Here is a 23,859-nt window from a genome sequence, read left to right as displayed (position 1 = left end):
GTGTTGCTTGCTATATGTACTCAGTATATAAATTGTTTAAGCTGACACTGAGTAAATCAGAGTGCTGAGTTGGAAGCTGACCACAAAAGTGTCATTTCCCAACTCACAAGTAAAACAACTCTAGTCGGTATCTGACTAAAGCCGTCTTACGCCTCACTCGGCCGTGCTGACCAAAACTGAGTTGTAAAACTCAAAGAATTATATTAAGTCAGCATAATTAAAACGAAAAAGTTATATTAGTTCCTAACCCCCCCCCCCTTTGGAACTAATCACACGGGGCCAACAAGTGGTATCAGAGCCTAATAGCTCACTACTCAAAGATATAACTATCTTGAGCTGATCCCGATAAATGGCTGAGAACAGCACTCGTTTCCTTCCAGGGAACCAAACAACACAGATACTCCCGGAAGGATTATCAATTAGTCGGCCTCCCCTATTCTTTGGATCTAACTGGAAGAATAGGATGAAGAACTTTATTCAAGCCACAAACATGAGTGCATGGCTTGCAATAGTTCAATGCCCATATGTGCCTTATAAAACTGTTAACGATGAGAAAGTTGTTAAGAGTGAAACTGAGTGGTCAGAAGATGATCTTAAGAAATTACAAAATAATGCTTCAGCTATCAATATGCTTCACTGTGCTCTAGATGCTGCAAAGTACAATAAGATTTCAGGTTGCGAGTCAGCACAGGAGATATGGAAGAAGCTGGAGGTAACCTATGAAGACACGAGCAAAGTTAAGGAATCTAAGGTAAACCAGCACATGAGACTCTACGAGCTGTTCGAGATGAACGAAAATGAAGACATCTCGGAGATGAACTCAAGATTCACAAATATCATAAATGAGCTCAAGAGGCTTGGGAAGAATTTCACCGAAGAGGAACAGGTGAAGAAAATCTTGAGAAGTCTACCCAAGAGTTGGCAAGCGAAGAAAACGGCTGTGGAGGAAGCCCAAGACTTGACCACGTATAAGTATGACGAGCTGATCGGATCTCTGCTGACTCATGAGATATCTATGAAAAACTTCGAAGCAAAAGAAAAGTCAGAGGACAAGAAACAACAATCACTTGTCATGAAAGCTGACTCAACCGAAGCTGACTCATCAGACGATGAGGAAATGGCCATGTTCACAAGGAAGATGAAGAAGCTGTTCAGAAAGAATGAAAAGAACAGCAATGCTGGTCCCTTATAGCGTAACAAGTTAGTTCCAAGGGGGGGATAGGAACTATTTAAAATTTAAGTACGTTAAGGCTGACTTCTTTTTCTTTGAAAAGGATTACACAGCGCGCTGAGTCAATAAGACACTAGCTTAGTCAACTGGTGACTAAGTCAGCTTCTTTCTTTGAGTCAGGAGATATCACTTGAGTCTATTCCTGAACTCAGAAACTCAATACACACAACTCAGCTTGACCTATTTACTTGGTCAGTTTTGTTTAAGCAAGCAATATATATATGAAGGAGTTTAAGGTTAGAAAGATGTTACTCAGCAGATTTATCCAGGTTCGGCCTCCAAGCCTACGTCCTGTCCCCGGAACACGTTCCGAGATTTCGAATTCTCTACTGAGCTCTTTAACGGTAGAGCATCAAACCTTTTACAACTTAGAAGCTGAGTATAACAAGAGTACCTTCCTCTATACCTCTACTCACTCCTAATCTCTCGCTGAGTACTATAACCGAGTACTCAGCCTCTCCTTTCTAATCTCTAGAAATGATAAAGATTTGTCCTAAACAACAATTGCTAAGACACTTTAGATGATTGTATAATCACTCTAGACTTTTACACAAATGATATAGAATTTGGTGTAAGAATTTGCTTTGCTTTTCTTCACAGAACTTGAGCAGAATTTTGGTCAGCGTAATGGCTTGATAATGTTCTGTGTGGAATGAAGCAACTGAAGGGCTCTATTTATAGAGACATCTGAGACATCGGTCATTTCAAATTTCGAAATAACCGTTGGAGGGAAATGGCTTCCTGTCATTGTCACTCAGTTTTGCTCAGAGCTCTCGGCCAATCAGATTTGAGTATCTTCTGTCCTCGATCAGTGTTGAGCAGCTTTTAGTCAGCTCAGCAGAATGTCTCTCCATTTACGGTAAGGTCAACTAGACAGCTTCTGTGTCTTCTGAACTTTACCCAAAGTGGAAACACTTTGTCTGGAAGTTGTTCTTGCTCAGCTGCTGTCTTGTACTCTTTGTCGATTCAACTCAGCGGCTTCACTCCGAAGTTGTTCAACGAAGGTCTTCTAGATCATTCTCTTGCTGAGTTGCGTTTTGATCGTAACGACAGCGTTCTGTGCACGCGGGCCGAGTTGTCTTGATCTGTTTGACTTGGGCCTTGACTTACGTATGGGCCTTGGGCTTTTTATTCTTTGTGTTTTATAAACAATTTTAACTCAACATTGAACAAACACATTAGTATAACAAATCAAAGCATTTAAACTTAGTTTTTTTAGATTATGTTTAATTTTACTTAAACAATTTTGTCAAATCAAAATAATGTGGAAAGGTGTTTCAACAAACTCCCCCATTTTGATGTTGGCAAAACTATTCAGCGAGGAACTCAGTGTTGAGCTCCCCCATGATAGTTAACCTATTATTGCTTAGCAAACTCCCCCGTCAGGGTTGAGCTACTGACATAGTTTTTAACTCTAAACATTCTAAGGTTTAATCTAGTAGGTCTGAGGTCAGTTTTCAGATATAGGTCAGCTCATGGAACATATTCTATTTTACTCAGTTTTAAGCGGAAGGTTTATCATTCAGAGAGCACTGAGTAATTATTTTGTTCAATGGTTTTTATGAGACAATGTTTTGTAAGCATACAGGACAATGTCAAACATTTGATCAGCATGGGATACAATCAACAAGTATTATAGACAGTAAACATAGTTGATTTAGTTGAAGATACATAATAACATAATACTCGGCATCATATGAAATAACTCAAGTTAGGATAAAGGATGCAATTGTATTAAGGTGAAGTAGTCAGCATACATAGAAAAGGATGAGCATAAAAGAAAAGGACATATAGACTACAGACTAAGTTGAGCAAAACTGAGCTAGCCTATTTCTACTTCTTTTTCTTTTGCCTAGACTGACTGCTTCTAGGAGCCTCGTGCTGAGTTCTAGCTTGTTCTTTCTCCCCCATTTTGTCAGCATCGGGAGGAGCAGGAATTCTAAAAGAGTCGGTTAAGACAGCGGTGGTTAGCACGGCGGACAGCTCCTTAAGTTTGTCGGCACTTTCATTAATGCCGTCAAAGACAATAACGCCTTCATTCAAGACCTCTTTTGGTATGCCGATTTCAGCAACGCTGAGCAGGCTCAGGATGTAGGCTTGAGACTTACCTACCCAGGTAATTGTATCTGACAGCGCAGCAAAGACTTGATGAAAGGTCTTGAGCAGTGATGAGTCATAGTATTGGCGCTGGATATTATTATGACGCACATGTGTGAAGGTCCTTTGGGTAGTGACCAGAATCTCATTCTGCTTCATCTAGTCAGTGTCCATCTCTTGTTTATTTAAGTTCAGCAGACGAACTGCTTCGCTTATTTGCTCCACCGAGCATTGAGAGTAGGAGGCCAGCTGATTGTTGGTCTTGATTTGCTCAGTGTGAAGCTGGGCAAAAAGCATCTTAACTTCATCAGAAGTGGCATACTGAGTATTCGCAGCTGATAGGGGCTGGAATTGGCCTTGAAGAGTGTTAAGATGTTGAACAGTTGTCAGCTGGAGCTCAGCCATCTTGGTTATTGAGTCCTGCTTGGGCTGATGTGATTGAATTGAAATCATATCACTTAGCAGATCCTTCAGTCCTTTAACCTCATTTAAGAGTTGAGTGACCTGGGACAGCTGAGTTGATGCATTGTTACTAGACCCAGCAGTAGGTTGAGCAGATTGATGAATTTCCTTAATTAATGACTGCACCGAGTTGATGAGTTTTCTACCAGACTCGGTGGCATGCAGATAGTTGAGGGATTCATCATCATGTTGCCTAGTTTCTTCAGTATGACCAGTTTGTGGAGGAGTCAGAGTTATGATAGGGTCAGTGACTGGAAGTGTGTTTTCAAGCTGTACTTGATTTTCTGGAAGAGAGGATTGATCGGCAGTAGTGATGGTCGGTGAAATAGTCATCCTAATGCTGTCAGTGCTGACTGGAGCAGGAATGTTCTGAGTCAGCACAGTGCTTGGAGCAACAGCATTAACGAGAACTTGCTCGATCTGACTCGTTGAGTTTGCGGAAGCATTCAAGTCGGCTTGTTCCTTTGGTGAAGAAACAGAGGCTTGCTTTTCAAGAGAAGCTTGTTGAGAAGACGGTGTTTGCTTACAGAAAAACTTAAACTTAAGAGAATAAGGATCTTTAGTCGGCTTTTGAATAGGGAGGTCAATGACCGTTTTCTGAGTTGCCTTTACTAATCTTCTTCTGTGAGAAGGAGTGGGATTGGCTTGGATAGATTCTCCTGAGTGAGAAGGAGAGGTTTCTTCTTGATCAACATTAGGCTGATTAGCTTGTACTTGTCCTTTATCTGCAGCCAACTCAGTGTTAGTTGGGTCAGCAGCTTCCTCTTCACTAGTTGTCTCCTCAGCGTCATCCTAACCGCTTTCTTCTTCTTCTTCTTCCTCATCATCCTGATCTGAGTTATCTAATTCTTCTTCCACCTGAGTGATGAAGTGATCATCCAGTTCCACATCATCTTCTTGATGCTCAGCTTCAGTTCCTTGACACTGTGTGTAGTGTGAATCACCAGGAACAATGATGTCAGTGGGGATAGCATCAATTGGGGTCAGCTCTGAAGACTTCTTCTTCTTCAGATGTTGCTCAGCACCCAGTCTTTCCTCTGTATCAGGCTCATCTTGCCTGTTTCTCTTCTCAACTGACTTAGGTCTCTCCTGACCTTTTTGAGCAGCTGACTTAGGCTTCTTGGCCTGAGGCTCAGCCTTCTTTGAAGGAGTCCCAACAGCTTTCCTCTTTCGGGCAGCTGGAGCCTTTGTCCTTTTCCCCTTCTTTGGGACATTTATCTCCTCATCAGCTTCATCAGCATTTTTGCCTTTCTTAATTGGTTGGTCATACTTCAAGGCACGCAGCGAAGCCGCTATGATCTCAGAGCCTTGAGCCTCAGTTTCCTCGAAGAGATCAATTTAATGATCTTTGAGGATTATGGTTATGAGTGAGCCCAGCCTTAAAGTTCCAGTGCTCCTCTGGAAGCCGGCTATTAAGAAAACTGGCATGTTGATGGGCTTGTAGGTCAGCATATGCCATATGAAGTATTGCTCGAAATTTGTCGCTGAGCTGGTACAGTTAATCTTGGGGTAGATGTAATTGGTCAGCAGATAGTGTGCCATCTTTTGGTGCTGGCCCATTGATGAACTTGAGATTTCTCCAGAATGGCCAGGGGGTTTGCAGAAGGTGGCAACATACCCAGTTCCTTCATGATCACCAGTTCTCCTCATCTTTGTTCCCTCATTTTTCAATTTAAGCAAATTGGCAAGGTAGGTAGGGTTGATGAAGATTGTTTTCTCCTTTACCACGGTTACTAGGTAGTCCTGGTTATCGTTAGCAACCTGTAAGTTGTGGTAGAATTCCCTTACTAGGTCAGGGTAAGTGGGATCTCTAATGGAGAACAGCTCGGTCCAGCCATTCTTCGATATCCATTCACAGAATGGTTGCTCGGTTGTTACGAAGGCCTCAGAGAACCATCGTGAGAAGTCTATTTTCCACTCTCTAATGTCTGCGAAGACTTTGGTGTAGGTTCTGACCTTGGTCGGCTTTCCCTTAGAGGAGGTGGCTTGGCCAGCTTTGCCTTTGCTCGGCGTAGTGACCTTTGTAGATTTAGGCGAAGTAGTTTGCCTGGAAGGTTCATCGGAACTGGTCTTAGGATGACCGACATCGGAGATGTTAATGGAAACCTTAGTCATAGTTTCAGAGAAAGATTGGGAAGTTTTGAGAGTTTTTAGAGAGAGAATGCTTATGCCAGAAAATTCGGTAAGTGTAAAGAGATAACAATGGGGATTTGCCCATTATTTATAACGATGAAAAGTGGATCTTATCGAATCCATGTGTCAGTTTTGCCTTGGGATTGTCAACCGACAATGATCCTGGCTTTTATGACACATTCGGCGCATACGCCATCCTAGGTGGCTATTCGCGTGCTCTAGGATTAAATGCAACAGATCTTATACTCAGCGTTTAGAATACTAAGCGTTTTATATTCTGAATGGTCAGTTTTATGCATACGGATGATTTTTCAGTTTGAGATAACTACTCGGTGCCAATGTTTGCTCAGTATGTGATATTTATTCATTTAGCATTAAACACTCAGCATACATTTAGCAAACAATGGATCATTCAGCATGTTAATTCACTTAGCATGATTCTATATTAAGAGCTGGAATTTACTGAAGAGGATTAAACATACCAATGGCTTCTCTCAGTATGCTGAACTGTTCACGAGCCAGTGGCTTTGTGAAGATATCCGCAAGCTGCTCATCCGTTGGGACGTAGGTCAGCTTTATCTCACCCTTGAGTACATGGTCTCTAATGAAGTGATGTCTTATGCTGACATGCTTCATCCTGCTGTGTTGAATTGGGTTCTTGGATAGATCAATTGCACTTTTGTTGTCACATTTGACCTCAATTGTCGTTGTTTGAACACCATAGTCTTCAAGCTGTTGCTTAATCCATAAGACTTGAGCAACACAGTGTCCAGCAACAATGTACTCAGCTTCAGTGGTAGATAAGGCTACTGACGCCTGCTTCTTACTGAACCAGGATACAAGACAGCTTCCTAAGAAATGACATCCTCCAGAGGTGCTTTTCCGTTCTAGCTTGTCTCGTCCATAGTCAGTGTCAGTGTATCCAACGAGTGTAAAGCCATGAGTGTTGGGATACCATAAACCTGCGTTCACTGAGCTTTGCAAATATCTAAGGATTCTTTTTACAGCTATGTAATGCGATTCCTTAGGGTTAGATTGATATCTAGCACAGTAGCATACTGAGAACTGAATGTCCGGTCTACTTGCTGTTAAGTAAAGTAGAGAACCTATCATACCTCGATACAATTTGCTGTCTATCGACTTACCATTCTCGTCAGCGCAGAGGACAGTGTCAGTGCCCATAGGAGTGGATATTGTCTTGCAATTTTCAAGATCATATTTCTTCAATATCTCATTGGAATATTTAGCTTAACTGATGAAGATGCCATTTTTCCCTTGTTTGATTTGAAGTCCAAGGAAGAAGTTGAGTTCTCCCATCATCGATATTTCAAACTCATTCTGCATTTGCTTGCTAAATTCCTTGCACATTGACTCATTAGTAGCACCGAAAATAATATCATCAACATATATTTGAGCCAGCAGGGTATCTTTACCCTTTCTCTTAATGAATAAGGTTGTATCAGCTTTGCCTCTGACATAGTTTCTAGTCAGCAGGAAACTGGTCAGCCTCTCATACCAAGCACGTGGTGCTTGTTTGAGGCCGTATAGAGCCTTTTTGAGTTTATAAACGTGGTTTGGGAACTTAGGATCCTCAAACCCTGGAGGTTGATTAACATAAACTTCCTCGTTTATAACTCCATTAAGGAATGCACTCTTAACATCCATTTGAAACAGTTTAAAGTTCATATAACTTGCATAAGCGCATAAAATTCTAATAGCCTCTAGCCTTGCCACTGGGGCAAAGGTCTCACCGTAGTCAATACCTTCTTGCTGACTGTAGCCCTGAGCTATAAGCCTTGCCTTGTTCCTGACTACATTTCCTTGCTCATCCAGCTTGTTGCGGAAGACCCATCTTGTTCCAATGGTCTTCTGACTTCTTGGATGTGGCACTAACTCCCACACATCGTTTCTTCTGAATTGGTCAAGTTCCTCTTGCATTATGCTCATCCAGAATTCGTCTTCCTCAGCATCAGCGAAGTTCTTAGGTTCCTGAACTGAGACGAAGGCTACGTTGCTGAGGTATCTACTGAGTTGATTTCTTGTCATCAGGGTATTCTCAGCGGCATCAAGAATGGCACTCTCTGAGTGTCCTCTTGGTATCCTTATCTCCTTTGGTAGATTGACGTCTTGTGCTGTCTGTGTTTCAACAGTCTCTGCAGGTATAGATTGGTCAGTGAAAACAATTTAGGTTCACTTTTACCTTGGGTCAGCCCTTGAGGGAATAACTCAGCGGCTGTATCTTGATCAGCGGGTACTGAGTGTGGATCATCCTCGGTCAGCGGCAGATATCTTCCTGCAGGGTTAGTTTCGTCGAACTCAACATGTACTGACTCTTCTAAAACTTGAGTTCGTTTATTGAAAACTCTGTATGCTTTGCTGTTTGTTGAGTAGCCTAAAAAAATAGCTTCATCAGCTTTTGAGTCAAACTTAGCTAGGCTATCTTTGGTGTTTAAAATAAAACATTTACAGCCAAAGGCACAAAAGTATCCAATGTTCGGCTTTCGTCCTTTCCAAAGTTCATAGGGGGTTTTCTTTAGTATAGGTCTAACAAGAGCCCTATTAAGAATATAGCACGCTGTGTTAACAGCTTCTCCCCAAAAGTACTTTGGAAGCCTATGCTCACTCAGCATTGTCCTGGCTATTTCAACCAAGGTTCTGTTCTTCCTTTCAACAACCCCATTTTGTTGAGGCGTCCTAGGAGCAGAGAAATTATGGTCAATGCCGCTGGCTTCACAGAATTCAACAAACTGTTGGTTTTTGAATTCTCCACCATTATCACTTCGGATGTGAGCTAATTTTAGGTCTTTATCATTTTCAAATTTTCTAACCAAATTTGAAAATGTCTCAAAGGTCTCATCCTTGCTACTCAGCAAGATGACCCAAGTGTACCGAGAGAAGTCATCTACAATGACCAAGGAAAATCTTCTTCCACCCAGACTCATCGGCTGGACTGGACCGAAGAGATCCAAGTGTAGTAACTCTAACGGATGCTTAGTTGAGACAATATTTTTACTATGAAAAGATTGTTTGGTTTGTTTTCCAGCTTGGCAAGCGTGGCATAGTTGATCTTTTTCAAATTTAAGTTCTGGCAGTCCCTCAACCCATTGCTTTCTTGCTAATTTGGCCAGGAGGTCCATGCTTACATGACCAAGTCTCATGTGCCATAGCCAGGAATTTTCTTCCTTTGAAACTAAGCATACAGTTTTTGAAAACTTTTTCTCCAAGTTCAGCATGAAGACATTATCAATGCGAGGGGCAGTTAAAATTAACTCATTAGTTTTACCCTCTTATATTTTACATCCAGTGTCATCAAATATAACTTTTCTCCCATTATCACATAGTTGAGCTACGCTGAGTAAGTTATATTTGAGTCCGCTGACTAGGGAGACTGACTCAATAGTAGGATTACCTCCAACGGTTCCTGACCCTACTATCTTACCCTTTTTGTTGTCTTCAAAACTTACGCTTCCTCCCCGTTTACGCTGAAATGTAATGAACTGAGTTTTATCACCAGTCATATGCCTCGAGCATGCGCTGTCAATATACCACATCTTTGACTTCTCAGCACATCTCAGGCTTACCTGCAATGTAACTAGTTACTCTTAGGTACCCAATTCTTTTTGGGTCCTTGCTTGTTAGGTTCAACAGGTAAAGCATCATATTTAATTTTATGGCGGCATACTTGGATAGTATGGCCATTCTTTCCACAGAAGTCACAGCTGACCTTCCGTTTAGGATTTCTCACTGACTGGTCAGCACCCCAGTGCTGAGCGTGCCAGCACACCTTTGTGGTGTGTCCTTTCTTCCCACAGAAGTCACACTAGACATTCCGCTGAGGATTCCATCTCTGCTGACCAGTACCTCGGTACTGAGTATTCAGAGGAATATTTCTTTTGTTTGGAACTTTTAGTTGGTTCTGGATAGTTGTGACGTCCTTTCTCAGTTTCTTAGAGTCTGATTGGACTTCAGAGACAGACTTATGTATGATCTCCATGTTATCATGCAAAGTTGAGTTGTCCTGAAGAAGGAATCTGAGGTCACTCAGCTTGACCTCTTCAACCTCGTCACAACGCCTGCTGAGTGCTCTAACTTTCTTATTACACTTTTTGACAAGTGTGTAGAGGTCACTCAGGGCATTTACCATTTCATTTCTGAGCTGGGGAAGTGATATTACCTCATTTGATTGATCCTCATCGTCAGATGCAATGGAGGGGTCAGCATGCTCAGAGACGCACGGCTCAGCAAGTTCCTCAGCCATAAAACAGATCTTTGCTGTCTCAGTGGCATCAGCTTCTGATGATGAAGACTCATCACTGTCGCTCCATGTTGCCACCATTGCCTTTTTGCCGTTCTTCCTTTCCTTCCTCAGCGTGGGGCAGCTTGACTTGATATGGCCAGTTTGATGACATTCAAAGCATGTAATGGGTTTTGAGTTGTCTTTCTTGTATTTGCTGTCGCTGGACTCAGCTTTATACTTATCAAACTTTCTGTAAGGCTTCTTAGAGTATTTGTCATTCTTTTTGAACAGCCTTTTCATCTTCCTGGTGAACATAGCCATCTCCTCATCGTCTGTTGAGCTCCCATCAGTGGAGTCAGCTTTCATGACAAGAGATTTTTGCTTCTTGTCTTCAGACTTTTCTTTCACCTCGAAATTCTTCTTTGCTTGCCAGTTTTTAGGAAGACTCCTAAGAATCTTCTTGACTTGTTCTTCCTCAGTGAAGATCTTCCCAAGTCTCTTGAGCTCATTGATGATGTTTGTAAACCTTGCATTCATGACAGATATTCCTTCATCATCGTTCATTTCGAACAGCTCGTACAGTCTCATCGACTGGTTCACCTTGGACTCATTCACTTTGTTGGTTCCTTCGTAGGTGACCTCCAGCTTCTTCCAGATCTCTTGCGCTGACTCACAACTTGATATCTTATTATATTCTGCAGCATCAAGCGCACAGTGAAGCATATTTATAGCCAAAGCGTGATTTTGTAGCTTCTTGAGATCATCCTCTGTCCATTTGGCCTCAGCTTTGACAACTGTTTGGCCAGCCACAACTTCAACAGGAACAAATGGGCCTTAGACTATTGAAAGCCATGCACTCATGTTTGTTGCCCGAATAAAGTTTTTCATCCTATTCTTCCAGAAGGTGTAGTTAGACCCGAAGAATAGGGGAGGCCGAGTAATGGACAGCCCCTCAGGTAAGATCCGAGTGCTGTTTTCAGCCATAGTGGGGATAAGCTCAAGGTAGTTAAACCTTTAACAGTGAGCTCTTAAGCTCTGATACCACTTGTTGGTCCCTTATAACGTAACAAGTTAGTTCCAAGGGGGGGGATAGGAACTATTTAAAATTTAAGTACGTTAAGGCTGACTTCTTTTTCTTTGAAAAGGATTACACAGCGCGCTGAGTCAATAAGACACTAGCTTAGTCAACTAGTGACTAAGTCAGCTTCTTTCTTTGAGTCAGGAGATAGCACTTGAGTCTATTCCTGAACTCAGATACTCAATACACACAACTCAGCTTGACCTCTTTACTTGGTCAGTTTTGTTTAAGCAAGCAATATATATATGAAGGAGTTTAAGGTTAGAAAGATGTTACTCAGCAGATTTATCCAGGTTCGGCCTCCAAGCCTACGTCCTGTCCCCGGAACACGTTCCGAGATTTCGAATTCTCTACTGAGCTCTTTAACGGTAGAGCATCAAACCTTTTACAACTTAGAAGCTGAGTATAACAAGAGTACCTTCCTCTATACCTCTACTCACTCCTAATCTCTCGCTGAGTACTATAACCGAGTACTCAGCCTCTCCTTTCTAATCTCTAGAAATGATAAAGATTTGTCCTAAACAACAATTGCTAAGACACTTTAGATGATTGTATAATCACTCTAGACTTTTACACAAATGATATAGAATTTGGTGTAAGAATTTGCTTTGCTTTTCTTCACAGAACTTGAGCAGAATTTTGGTCAGCGTAATGGCTTGATAATGTTTTGTGTGGAATGAAGCAACTGAAGGGCTCTATTTATAGATCCATCTGAGACATCGATCATTTCGAATTTCGAAATAACCGTTGGAGGGAAATGGCTTCCTATCATTGTCACTCAGTTTTGCTCAGAGCTCTCGGCCAATCAGATTTGAGTATCTTCTGTCCTCGATCAGTGTTGAGCAGCTTTTAGTCAGCTCAGCAGAATGTCTCTCCATTTAGGGTAAGGTCAACTAGACAGCTTCTGTGTCTTCTGAACTTTACCCAAAGTGGAAACACTTTGTCTGGAAGTTGTTCTTGCTCAGCTGCTGTCTTGTACTCTTTGTCGATTCAACTCAGCGGCTTCACTCCGAAGTTGTTCAACGAAGGTCTTCTAGATCATTCTCTTGCTGAGTTGCGTTTTGATCGTAACGACATCGTTCTGTGCACGCGGGCCGAGTTGTCTTGATCTGTTTGACTTGGGCCTTGACTTCCGTATGGGCCTTGGGCTTTTTATTCTTTATGTCTTATAAACAATTTTAACTCAACATTGAACAAACACATTAGTATAACAAATCAAAGCATTTAAACTTAGTTTGTTTAGATTATGTTTAATTTTACTTAAACAATTTTGTCAAATCAAAATAATATGGAAAGGTGTTTCAACAAGCAAGAGGTCATTCAGAAGAGGCGATAGGTACAAAGTTGAGTTTGGTGACAAATACAAAAAGGACAGCTCCAAGTCTGTCACGTGCTTTGAGTGCCATCAAACTGGGCACATTAAGTCAAGCTGCCCTAACTTAAAGAAAGAAAAGAAGGGAAGCAAAAAGGCAATGGTGGCCACATGGAGCGACAGTGATGAGTCAACCTCATCTGAAGCTGACACAAATGAAACAGCAAATATATGCTTTATGGCCGATGACGCTGCTGACCACACTCGATCTGAGCAAGCTGACCTCTCTGAAGAATCTAAACAGGAGGAATACTCAAACGAGGTAACATCCTTACACTTGCTTAGAAATGAAATGGTTAACGCCCTGAGTGATTTATATACACTGACTAAAAAGTGTAACAAGAAAATAAAGGCACTCAGCAGGCGATGTGACGAGATTGAGGAGGTCAAACTTAGTGATCTTCGATATCTTCTCCAAGACAACTCAACTTTGCATAGCAACATGGAAATTTTGCACAAGTTTGTCTTGGAAGTCCAATCAGATTCAAAGAAACTGAAAAAGGATGTCACAAACCTACAGAACCAAATAAAAGGTTCAAGTAAATCCCATGCTGAGTACTCAGGTACAGGTCAGTGTATACAGTTCACTCAGTGTGACTGTTGTGGGAAAAGAGGACACACAATAGATGTGTGTTGGTATAATAAGCGGACTGTCCAATGTGACTTCTGCGGAAAGAAAGGTCATACCACTAAGGTATGTTGGCATGCTCAGCACAATGGTGCTGACCAAATACAAAGTCACCCAAAAAGGGTAACTCTTTGTGACTTCTGTGGTAAACAAGGCCACACCATAAATGTATGTCGTCACAAGTTAAAATATGATATTACACCTGTTTATGCTAACCAACGAGGACTCAAAAAGAATTGGGTACCTAAAGATGAATAGTTTAAAATGCAGGTGAGCCTGAGATGCGTGGAGAAATCAAAATTGTGGTACATTGACAGCGCATGCTCGAGGCATATGACTGGTGATGAAACTCAATTCATCACACTTGAATGTAAACGAGGTGGAAACGTAAGCTTTGGAGACAATAAAAAGGGTAAGATAGTAGAAGTTATAAAGAATTATATATAAACAAGTATAAACGATATAAACAAAGGATATTCACAAGGAATGCCTAAACTAACAAATCGACCTTTGGTTCGATATTGCAGAAGAAATAAATCCCCGGCAATGGCGCCAAAAACTTGATGCGCCCTCACCTAAGGTTAGATGAGAACTCACTAAGGGATAAGTGTACCCCGTTGTTATCAAGTAATAAATTTCTGGTTTAAGTCCAGGTTATCGTCCACAGGATTTATTTCTGCAAGTACCGAGCTACTCGATCTCGGATGTTATCTAGGCTTAGGGGGTTTTGAGTTTGTTTGATTAAATTAATCTACTCCTAGGTTGAATTATACTAATCCTAGCTAAGTTATCTAATTCTAACTAAGTTATTCTACGCCTAACTAAGTTACTCTACCCCTAAGTGATCTTTTACCAATGCAATTAACCGAAGGAACATGAAGGGATACGATGATAATGAAAATAGAATGTTTAAACAATTGATTTGAAACCTAAGTCACTTGTGTCCAAGGCGATTAACCCGACCTATCCTCCTAAAGTCCTTAGTTCGTGATTCCCTTGTAAGGCCGAAACTAGCTCTAAGGCTCAGTAATTTGGGCTTAATCTTCTATAGGGTCGTCAATCCTATAGGCACTGACTAGGTCAGATTCAGCTCGCAATATGTGCCAACCTAATTTTGGGATTATCGAATGAGTTAAACCAATCAGACAAAGCGTAAGACAAAGATTAAAACATCAAAACAATTGAATAAACAAGAACTATAATATATATCAAAGATGGAAACATTGTCACGAAGTTACAATAAACCTAGAATTCATAGCATGTATCAGAGGCTAGACAGAATGTAAAAGAAGAAAAATCCCTTTCAGGGAACCTGTCTACCAATGCAGGCGTCTTTCTAGGATTTAAGGATGAAGCTTGAGCAATCCTCGGTGAATGGAGCTTTTGAGGTGTCTTTAATGGAGGTTTGAAGGATATGGAGGAGGTGGAGAGGATTTCTCAAGGTGAAAAGCTAAGAAAATTACAAAGGAAAAAGATGTCTAAATTACAATGGAAAAATCCTATTTATAGACGCGGTTCGGGCCTCGTTTTGACCTATTTTCGTGTCCTTATTGGTGTAGGAAGACGTGGGGCCAATCGTGGCTTCGTGGGGGCGGAATTGGTCTTTTTGACCAATTCCCGCAGGGCTGCTCGCGACGAGCAGCCCCTTGCTCGCCGAGCAGGCGCCTGGCGGCCTGCTCGCCGAGCAGGCCTCTGGCGGCCTGCTCGGCGAGTGGGCCTCCAGGGGCCTGCTCGGCGAGCAGAAATGGCCCACGGGGCCCTGCTCGTCGAGCGTTTTCGCCCAGAATGCTCCCGAAGCGTGCCGAACAACCTCGATGTCCTTTTTCGCCCGAATTTACACCTGCGCACGTATAGAAACTCTAGATAACATTAGTCCAAAAGCTAAATTGATCCGTCAATCGCTTATTTTGAGTAAACGCTTCGTTTGGTGCGACTTTTGACGGACCAATTAGCTTCAAAAGATAACGGAATTATACTATGCATGTTATTTCGGCCGTATCTGCCTAAATTGATCACAAAACGAGCCTAAACGGCGAAAAGTAATTAGAACGTTTTGAGTGATCTATCTTGCTGAGTAGCAAGGATGAAACATTTGAGATGTTCACAACATTGATTAAAAGGCTTGAAAATGACAAAGACCTAAAAGTAGCTCATGTTAGAAGTGACAATGGCGGAGAATTCAAAAACCAACAGTTTGACGAATTCTGCGAAGTCAGTGGTATTGACCACAATTTCTCTGCTCCTAGAACACCTCAACAAAATGGGGTTGTTGAAAGGAAGAACAGAACAATTGTCGAAATTGCTAAGACAATGCTGAGTGAAAATAGGCTTCCAAAGTATTTCTGAGGAGAAGCTGTCCACACAGCATGCTATATACTCAATAGGGCTTTAGTTAGACCTATTCTTAAGAAAACTCCATATGAACTTTGGAAAGGACGAAAGCCCAACATTGGCTACTTTCGTGCCTTTGGGTGTAAATGTTTTATACTCAACACAAAAGATAACCTTGCTAAATTTGATGCTAAAGCTGACGAAGCGATCTTTTTAGGGTACTCAACTAACAGTAAAGCATATAGGGTGTATAATAAACGAACTCAAACTGTAGAAGAGTCTGTCCATATCGAGTTCAATGAAACTGACCCTGCAGGGAAGACAACTCAGTCTGCCGAAGATGAACCAAGCTCAGCTTCCGCTGACCAAACTGGAGCCTCTGAGTCATCAGTACAAGGGCTGACCAAAGGTAAACACAAAACCAAAATTACCTTTGCTGACCAATCTACTCATGCAGATATTGTAGAAACACCTATTCCAGACAACTCAACATTGCTCAAAGAAATCAAAATTCCAAGAGGGCATTCGGAGAAGTTCATTCTTGATGCTGCTGACAATAAGCTCATGACGAGAGATCAGCTTACAAAGTATCTCAGCAATGTTGCATTCGTCTCAGTTTATGAGCCAAAGAATTTCGCTGAAGCTGAGCACGACGAACATTGGATCAATGCTATGCAAGAAGAGCTTGATCAGTTCAAGAGAAATAAGGTATGGGATTTAGTACCAAAACCTAGGAATCAAAAGACCATAGGAACTAAGTGGGTCCTTAAAAATAAGCTAAATGAGCAAGGCAATGTAGTCAGAAACAAAGCCCGACTTGTAGCCCAAGGCTATAGTCAGCAAGAGGGCATTGACTATGGTGAGACCTTTGCACCCGTAGCTAGATTAGAGGCTATACGTATATTGTGTGCATATGCTAGTTTCATGAACTTCAAACTGTATCAAATGGATGTCAAAAGTGCTTTTCTTAATGGATTTATAAACGAAGAGGTATATGTTAGTCAGCCTTCTGGGTTTGAAGATCCAAAGTTTCCAAACCACGTTTATAAACTCAAGAAGGCCTTGTACGGCCTGAAACAAGCACCTCGTGCTTGGTATGAGAGGTTGACCAATTTCCTGCTGACCAGGAGCTATGTCAGAGGCAAAGCTGACACAATCTTATTCATTAAGAAGAAGGGTAAAAATACCCTGCTTGCACAAATTTACGTAGATGATATAATATTTGGTGCTACTGACGAATCTATGTGCAAAGAATTTAGCAAACAGATGCAAACTGAGTTCGAGATGTCTATGATGGGCGAGCTCAACTTCTTCCTTGGACTTCAAATCAAGCAAGGGAAGAATGGCATCTTCATTAGTCAGTCTAAGTACGCCAAAAAAATGTTAAAGAAATTTGATATGGAAGAATGTAAGCCCATATCAACCCCAATGGGTACTGATACTGTCCTTTATGCTGACGAGAAAGGTAAGTCAGTAGACAGAAAGTTATATCGAGGTATGATAGGCTCTCTACTCTATCTTACTGCTAGTAGACCTGATATTCAGTACTCAGTATGCTATTGCGCTAGATATCAAGCTGACCCCAGAGAATCACACCTTATAGCTGTGAAAAGAATTTTTAGATATTTGCAGAGCTCAGTCAATGCAGGTTTGTGGTATCCAAACTCAAATGACTTCACACTCATTGGATACACTGATGCTGACTATGGACGGGACAAGCTAGAGCATAAGAGCACTTCTGGAGGATGTCACTTCCTTGGAAGCTGTCTAGTGTCTTGGTTCAGCAAGAAGCAGTCATCAGTTGCCCTGTCTACAACTGAAGCTGAGTACATTGCTGCTGGAAGCTGTGTGGCCCAAGTCATATGGATTAAGCAACAACTTGAGGATTACGGAGTTAAAATAGAAACAATTGAAGTCAAATGCGATAACAAAAGCGCTATTGACCTATCTAAGAATCCAATCCAACACAACAGGATGAAGCATGTCAGTATAAGGCATCACTTCATCAGAGATCATATACTCAAAGGTGAGATCAAGCTGATCTACGTACCAACAGATGAACAGCTTGCGAATATCTTCACTAAGCCTATGGCTCGTGAGCAATTCAGCATATTAAGGGAAGCTATCGGTATGTGTAATCATAAATTCTTGATCAATATTGAGTGATTATACTATATGCCGAGTAGTGAATGCATGCTAAGTAACTTACTCAAACTGAGCTAAACTGAATAACATAGAATCACCTTATGCTGACTAGACATACATGCTAAGTGATTACTATAGGCTAAGTTACTATGTATGAAAAATTTACTCTACGTAAAGTTGAGCACTCAGTATCTCAAACGTTTAGAATTCCAAATACTGAGTAAAATCCATTTTACATTAAATGCTAGCACACGCGCCATAAATAGCCACCTAGGATGACGTAAATGCAATAATTAGAAAACAACTGTGCCGAACGTGTCATAAATGCCAGATTATTGTCGTTTGATCATCTCGAGGTAAAATGGCCACTCCAACGTTCCAGATCAACTCGACCCTCTATAAATAGTGGATGAATTCCCACTCACATCTCTTTACACTTTGAAATCTCTGGCAAATTGATTTCTATCTAAATCCCTAATCTTCAAATACTCTCAAAAGAATCCCTACAAATCATGTCGGATTCACAAAATATCTCCGGAGCTGATTACGATGGCAATCACTCCGATGAAAACCCTCCATCTCCTGCTCAGCAGGAATACGTCAAGACTCCCACTAAGTCTCAAGGACAAGGTCAGCATGACCAAACTCCGAGCAAGAGCCCCCAAGCTGACCTCGCAACCTCTTCGAAAAAGAAGAAGAAGAAGGAAAAAGAACCAGAAAGAACCTATTTCTCAGTTTTCGGCAGCGTTAGGGGATGGAAAATTGATCGCTCCCGCTGGTTCTCTAAAGGGTTTGTCGAAGCTGAAAAGCCCTTCTGCGAATGGATCTCGAAGAATGGCTGGACTGGGTTGTTCTCTATCCGTGAAGCCACCTATCCTGAGTTAGTAAGGGAATTCTATGCCAACTTGCAAGCTACTGACGATGACAGTGACTACATGGTCACTGAGGTAAAGGGGAAGAGGATCTTTGTTAACCCGCCTTATCTCGCTAAACTGCTAAATCTAAAGAACGAAGGAGCCGAACTCAGAACCACAAACGATTCCGACAAAATCGACTACCCTGTTGAATTTTGTAAACCGAAGGAGCACAAGGGAGAAATAGCTAGTACGTGTATGGGTCAAAATCAAAAGATGGCTCACTACATTCTGACCAACTTCATCTATCCCAAGATCAATGCTCAATCCTCTGCATCTAACTTCGAACAGTGCTTCATATGGCACATGCTGACCTACCAGCCACTCAACATGCCTATATTCCTTATCGGCGGATTTAAGCGGAGCATAGGAACACTTAGGTTAGGGTCCCTTATTACAAAGATCCTTCAAGATCATCGAGTGAGCTTAGCAGAAGAAATTCAAGTTTGGGGTACGGAGATTACTGCAGGTATTCTATTCGGTTTGGCCTATGACCAACCAATTGTAAGGAAAGGAAAAGGAACGGTGGTTGAAGAAGCACAAGCTATGCCGACCAAAAAGGGAAAGAAGGTTGTGGAGCAACCTCGTACTGACCGCACCAGACAAGATAAAAAGCGGAAAGCTGACCAAGCCGCTAAAGACATCAATACTGCTCCAAAGAAAATTCGTTTTGTGTCAAGTGAACAGAAAGCTGCTGCTGAGAAAGCTAAGTCAGCCGGGAAAAGGCCCGTTGTGGCTGAGGAAGAAGAAACTGAGGATACTCCGGAAACACCTCTAAGGAAGAAGAGAAGAACATCTGGTCTTAGTCCCATTGATGCTGCCCCTCTTGATGTTGTCATCTTCGATGATTCCCACTTCATGAGAAGTCAAGAGATTGACCTTGAGAAAACCCCTGTTGACCAGGAAGATGACTTGGGAAATTTCGGAAGTCAGCTTGGTGCTAAGAAAACCGTGAGTGTTGATGATGAGCAAGCTAAGGATGTTGCTGCTGGGGAGACCAAGTCAGTTGATGCTGAGCCAACTGAACTACAAGCTGACCAAACGGTAAGAGTTCAAACTGTGAGAAGCTTTAATGCTGACCTAGAGCTAATTTCTTCATCTGAGTCTCTTAACTCAATCGCTACTAACCCCTCAGCTCAAAGCAAAACGGTCAGTTCTGAAAAGCATTTTAAACGCGAAGCTTACAAGTCCAAATCCCTAGACCTATTGGCTGATTCTCCCCTTAGAGAACCAATTACTGACCTAACTGGACTTCAGTACGAATTCTTCTCCTCCGTCATAGAGCCAACTCCGGATCAGTTCACACAAAAGCAAGCCTCTGGTACTCATACTGAGGAACAAGCCAAGATCCCTGAAAATCCAATCCATGCCGAGCAAGAGCTCGAAGTTCAAGCTGCTCAAGAAGGTGAGCATGCAAAGGAAAATCATGTCCATGTAAGTTCTGAAGTAACTCCTCCTGCACCAACTCAACTTCAGAATGATACTGTGCAGGTCAACATCTCTGCCGATCCACCTCTTCCTAACCCAGCATCGCAGAATGTTGAACAATCAGTCCCTGCTGCTAATCTGAACAAAAGTCCAGCTATTTATCATGCTGGCCCATCTGGTACTGGAAACAATCTACTCAAATACCGGCTGCTGAGCGAACTCCTGAGGCAAATTATGCCTACCTAAATGCTACTGAGTCTGGACGTCGAATCATTGACTCAGCTCAAACCATTCTCCAGGATTTGACTTCCTCTCATGTCGATGCTGCTAGGTTCGTTAATGTTGAGTCAACACAACTTTCTTCAGTCACTCAGCTCCTGAATGAGATCAAGGGTCTCAAAGATCTTGTGAGTGTCATGACAACTGTTCAATCTCAACAACCCAAGCAATACTCCATAGTGAAGCTGGCTGAACTGCAGTTAATGATGGTGAATCACATGGATTCCCTCCAAGGCCAAATAAATGCTCTGTCTGCAGTCAACATGGGATATGATACTTCTGCTGAGGTTGATCACCACTTCACCAAGCTACACTCTGAGCTGACCGATACTCGTGCGCTCATTTCCTCCTCTTCCCAGTGTTCGATCGAGCAAATTAGCGAAGCTATCCGTTTACTCAACTTGAGTAAGGAAGAGATGGATACTGACTTGGTGAAAACGAATGAAATCCTGCAATACTCCCAAGCCACCTTCAAACATGTGCGCCACACGAATGCTCAACGTCAGTTCTACGATTCAGCCTTGCTCAAAATGTATCATCAAGCTTATGCTAGGCTGACTGAAACGCTGACCTGGATTGGGAAATCACAAGAATATATTCTGAGTATGTTTAGTGCATCCATCCGAGTCCCTGTATCTGTTATAGACGATGGCGTACTTGTTTTCGACGGTCTCCAGGAGAGCACAAAACAGCTTAAGGCGTACTCCGTGAGATTGACTCGTGCTGCTCTCAACGACACTTTCATTCCTCCTCCGCTCCATGCTGGCAAAATGGGGGAGAAAGAACAAGCTGATGGAACTCAGCACAAATCAGGGGAAGCAGGAGAAGCATCTGGTAGTCAGCAGCGAAATGCCAAGGGAAAAGGCAAAGTTAATCCTGCCCACCAAGCCCAAGTCAACAGAAAGAAATAGACTAGTCATTAGAACTTGACTTGTAGTATTTGGTTTTGGCGTTTTCTATTTTTGTATGCTGACTAACCCAACTATCTATTTTAAAAGCATCTTTTATTTCAAACTGACTTATCTACTTATGATGCTCAATTGTTGTGCTATATGCTGAACTGTCTTAAATGAACAAACAATCGAAGTTAAAACAAAGAGGGAACATGCATGAAACTCTCAACACACTTTTACTCTGATACATGAATACATTTTGCTCTAACTCATAGATATAATCTCTCTGATACCTAAAACTGACCGTGTATCAAACTGAGTAAACACATGTCCCAACATATTGACCTCTTCTGAAAGCTAACCTAGGTTCATCTGAATTAGATCTTAGAAGGTCTAGAATCGAACTTAGTCAGTACAAGAATGCTTTGATTTTCTTTTCTCAATTAAATCTTGGAAGGTTTAGAGTTAAACTGAGTCAAATAGATGCAACCCTTACGGGGGAGTAATTTCAGAAGAACGAAAGACAATTCAATCATGGGGAATTTCAAAACTGAGTTCCGTAATTAAATTTTTTGCCAACATCAAAATGGGGGAGTTTGTTGAAACACCTTTCCAATATGATTTTGATTTGACAAAATTACTTAAGTTAATCCATGATTAAGACAATTAAATTTAAGTGCTTTGATTTAATTGTACTAATGCGTTTGTTCAATGTTAAGTATAAAAATATTTAAGAACATGAATCAAATTAAGACAGAACATAATCAGCATTACAACATAGCATAGACTGAGTAAAGAATAACTCAGTACGAAAGAAGGAAAGTCTTCTTCAGAACCGAAGCGTGCAAATGAAGTTGATCATAGAAGCTAAGTGAAAAGCAACTCAGCATAAAAGAAGAGAAGTCTTCTTCAGAACTATATCTTGTAGAACGAAGCTGACCGTGGAAGCTGAGTGAAAGGCAACTCAGTATCGAAATTGGCAACAATCAAAGACAACGGCTATCAAAGTCATACTGAATGATTTTAAGGACAACACCAATGATCCGTTTGCTAAAAGACAAGATCCGACAACTGTCTGCACCAATAATGGAAACCTTGGAATTACGCAAAGAGTTAATTTCGAGATGCATGGGTCAACTGTCCGCTAGCTAAAAGATGAAACCTGTACAAGAAGACAAACCTGCGAGAAGAAGACAAGTCTGGCGCCTGCGGAATTCAGACGACAGGATTGGCCTGCAAGTTTGAAGCTGACCAGAATATGTCGCAAGAAAAAGCCGTTTGAATCCAACAGATAATTCCGGATTCAAATCATTTCTGCCTCAGACCTCAACTATAAAAGGACAAGTACACTTCTTGGATCCTTTGCCGAAATACAAGAGAAAAAGCATACATACAAAAGCACATCAAAACAAGAAAAAGATTTTACACCAAATTTCTATCTCTGTGTAAAAGCTAGAGTGATTTTTGTAATCATCTAAAGTGTTCTTTGTCTGAAAAAGAACAAATCTGTATCAATTGTAGAATTGAGAGAGTTGTGTTGAGTACTCGGTTTTAAGTACTCAGTGGTAGAGAAATCTAGGTGTTCGGTTATAGCACTTAGTAGGAGTTGAGTAGACGAATAGAGGACGATACTCTTGCATATTCAACTGCCTTGTAAACAGTTTGTGCTCTACCATTAAAGAGCTCAGTATTGGATTTAAAAAGCCCGGAGGGATTCTGGGGACTGGATGTAGGCGGAGAGGCCGAACCAGGATAAGTCGTGCTGAGTAATTTCTAAATCTCTCTCAATATATATCTATATGTGTTGCTTGCTATATGTACTCAGTATATAAATTGTTTAAGCTGACACTGAGTAAATCAGAGTGCTGAGTTGGAAGCTGACCACAAAAGTCGTGTTTTACAACTTCTTCGATAGGAGATGATGTACAGAGAGCAAAGTCGTGTTAAGTGGCTTAAAGCGGGGGATAGGAACACTAGTTTTTTCCAAAGGTTTGCTAAAGTTAGAAAGACTTGGGCCGACATTCATCCTTTAAGGATCGGCGATGGGGGTCTCACTTCCGACACGGCTAGATTATCTGATCATGTAATTGATTATTTCTCTAATCTCTTCCGTAGTTCTAGGGACCATATCAATCTTTCTCCAATTAATGAGGTAATTCCCAACTTAGTAACTTCTTTAGAAAATGAGGAATTAATTTCTAAACCTTCTATTGAAGTCATTAAAGACACGGTCTTTTCCATAGATCCTGATAGTGCCCCAGGCCCTGATGGTTTTGGAGGAACCTTTTATCGCTTCTTTTGGGATATTGTTGGGAAGGACGTTTGAAATATGGTTCAGGCTTTCTTTGATCATGGTTGCATCCTGCCTGGTTTAAACTCTAGTATTATGGCCCTTATTCCTAAAGTGGCTGAAGCTGACAGAGTTGAGAATTTTCATCCAATTGTGATGAGTAACTTTGGTTTCAAAATCATCTCAAAAATTCTTGCAGATCATCTTGCAGTTATTGCTGCAAGGATTGTCTCTCACAACCAGTATGGGTTCCTTAAAGGTAGAAGCATTCATCAATGCATTGCCTTAGCTTCTGAGGGAGTTAACATGCTTGACAAGAAACGTTTTGGTGGTCACATGGC

This window comes from Euphorbia lathyris, chromosome 2, assembly GCF_963576675.1.
Source record: "Euphorbia lathyris chromosome 2, ddEupLath1.1, whole genome shotgun sequence".
In the NCBI taxonomy this organism is placed as follows: Eukaryota; Viridiplantae; Streptophyta; class Magnoliopsida; order Malpighiales; family Euphorbiaceae; genus Euphorbia; species Euphorbia lathyris.
This window is presented reverse-complemented; position numbering follows the sequence as displayed.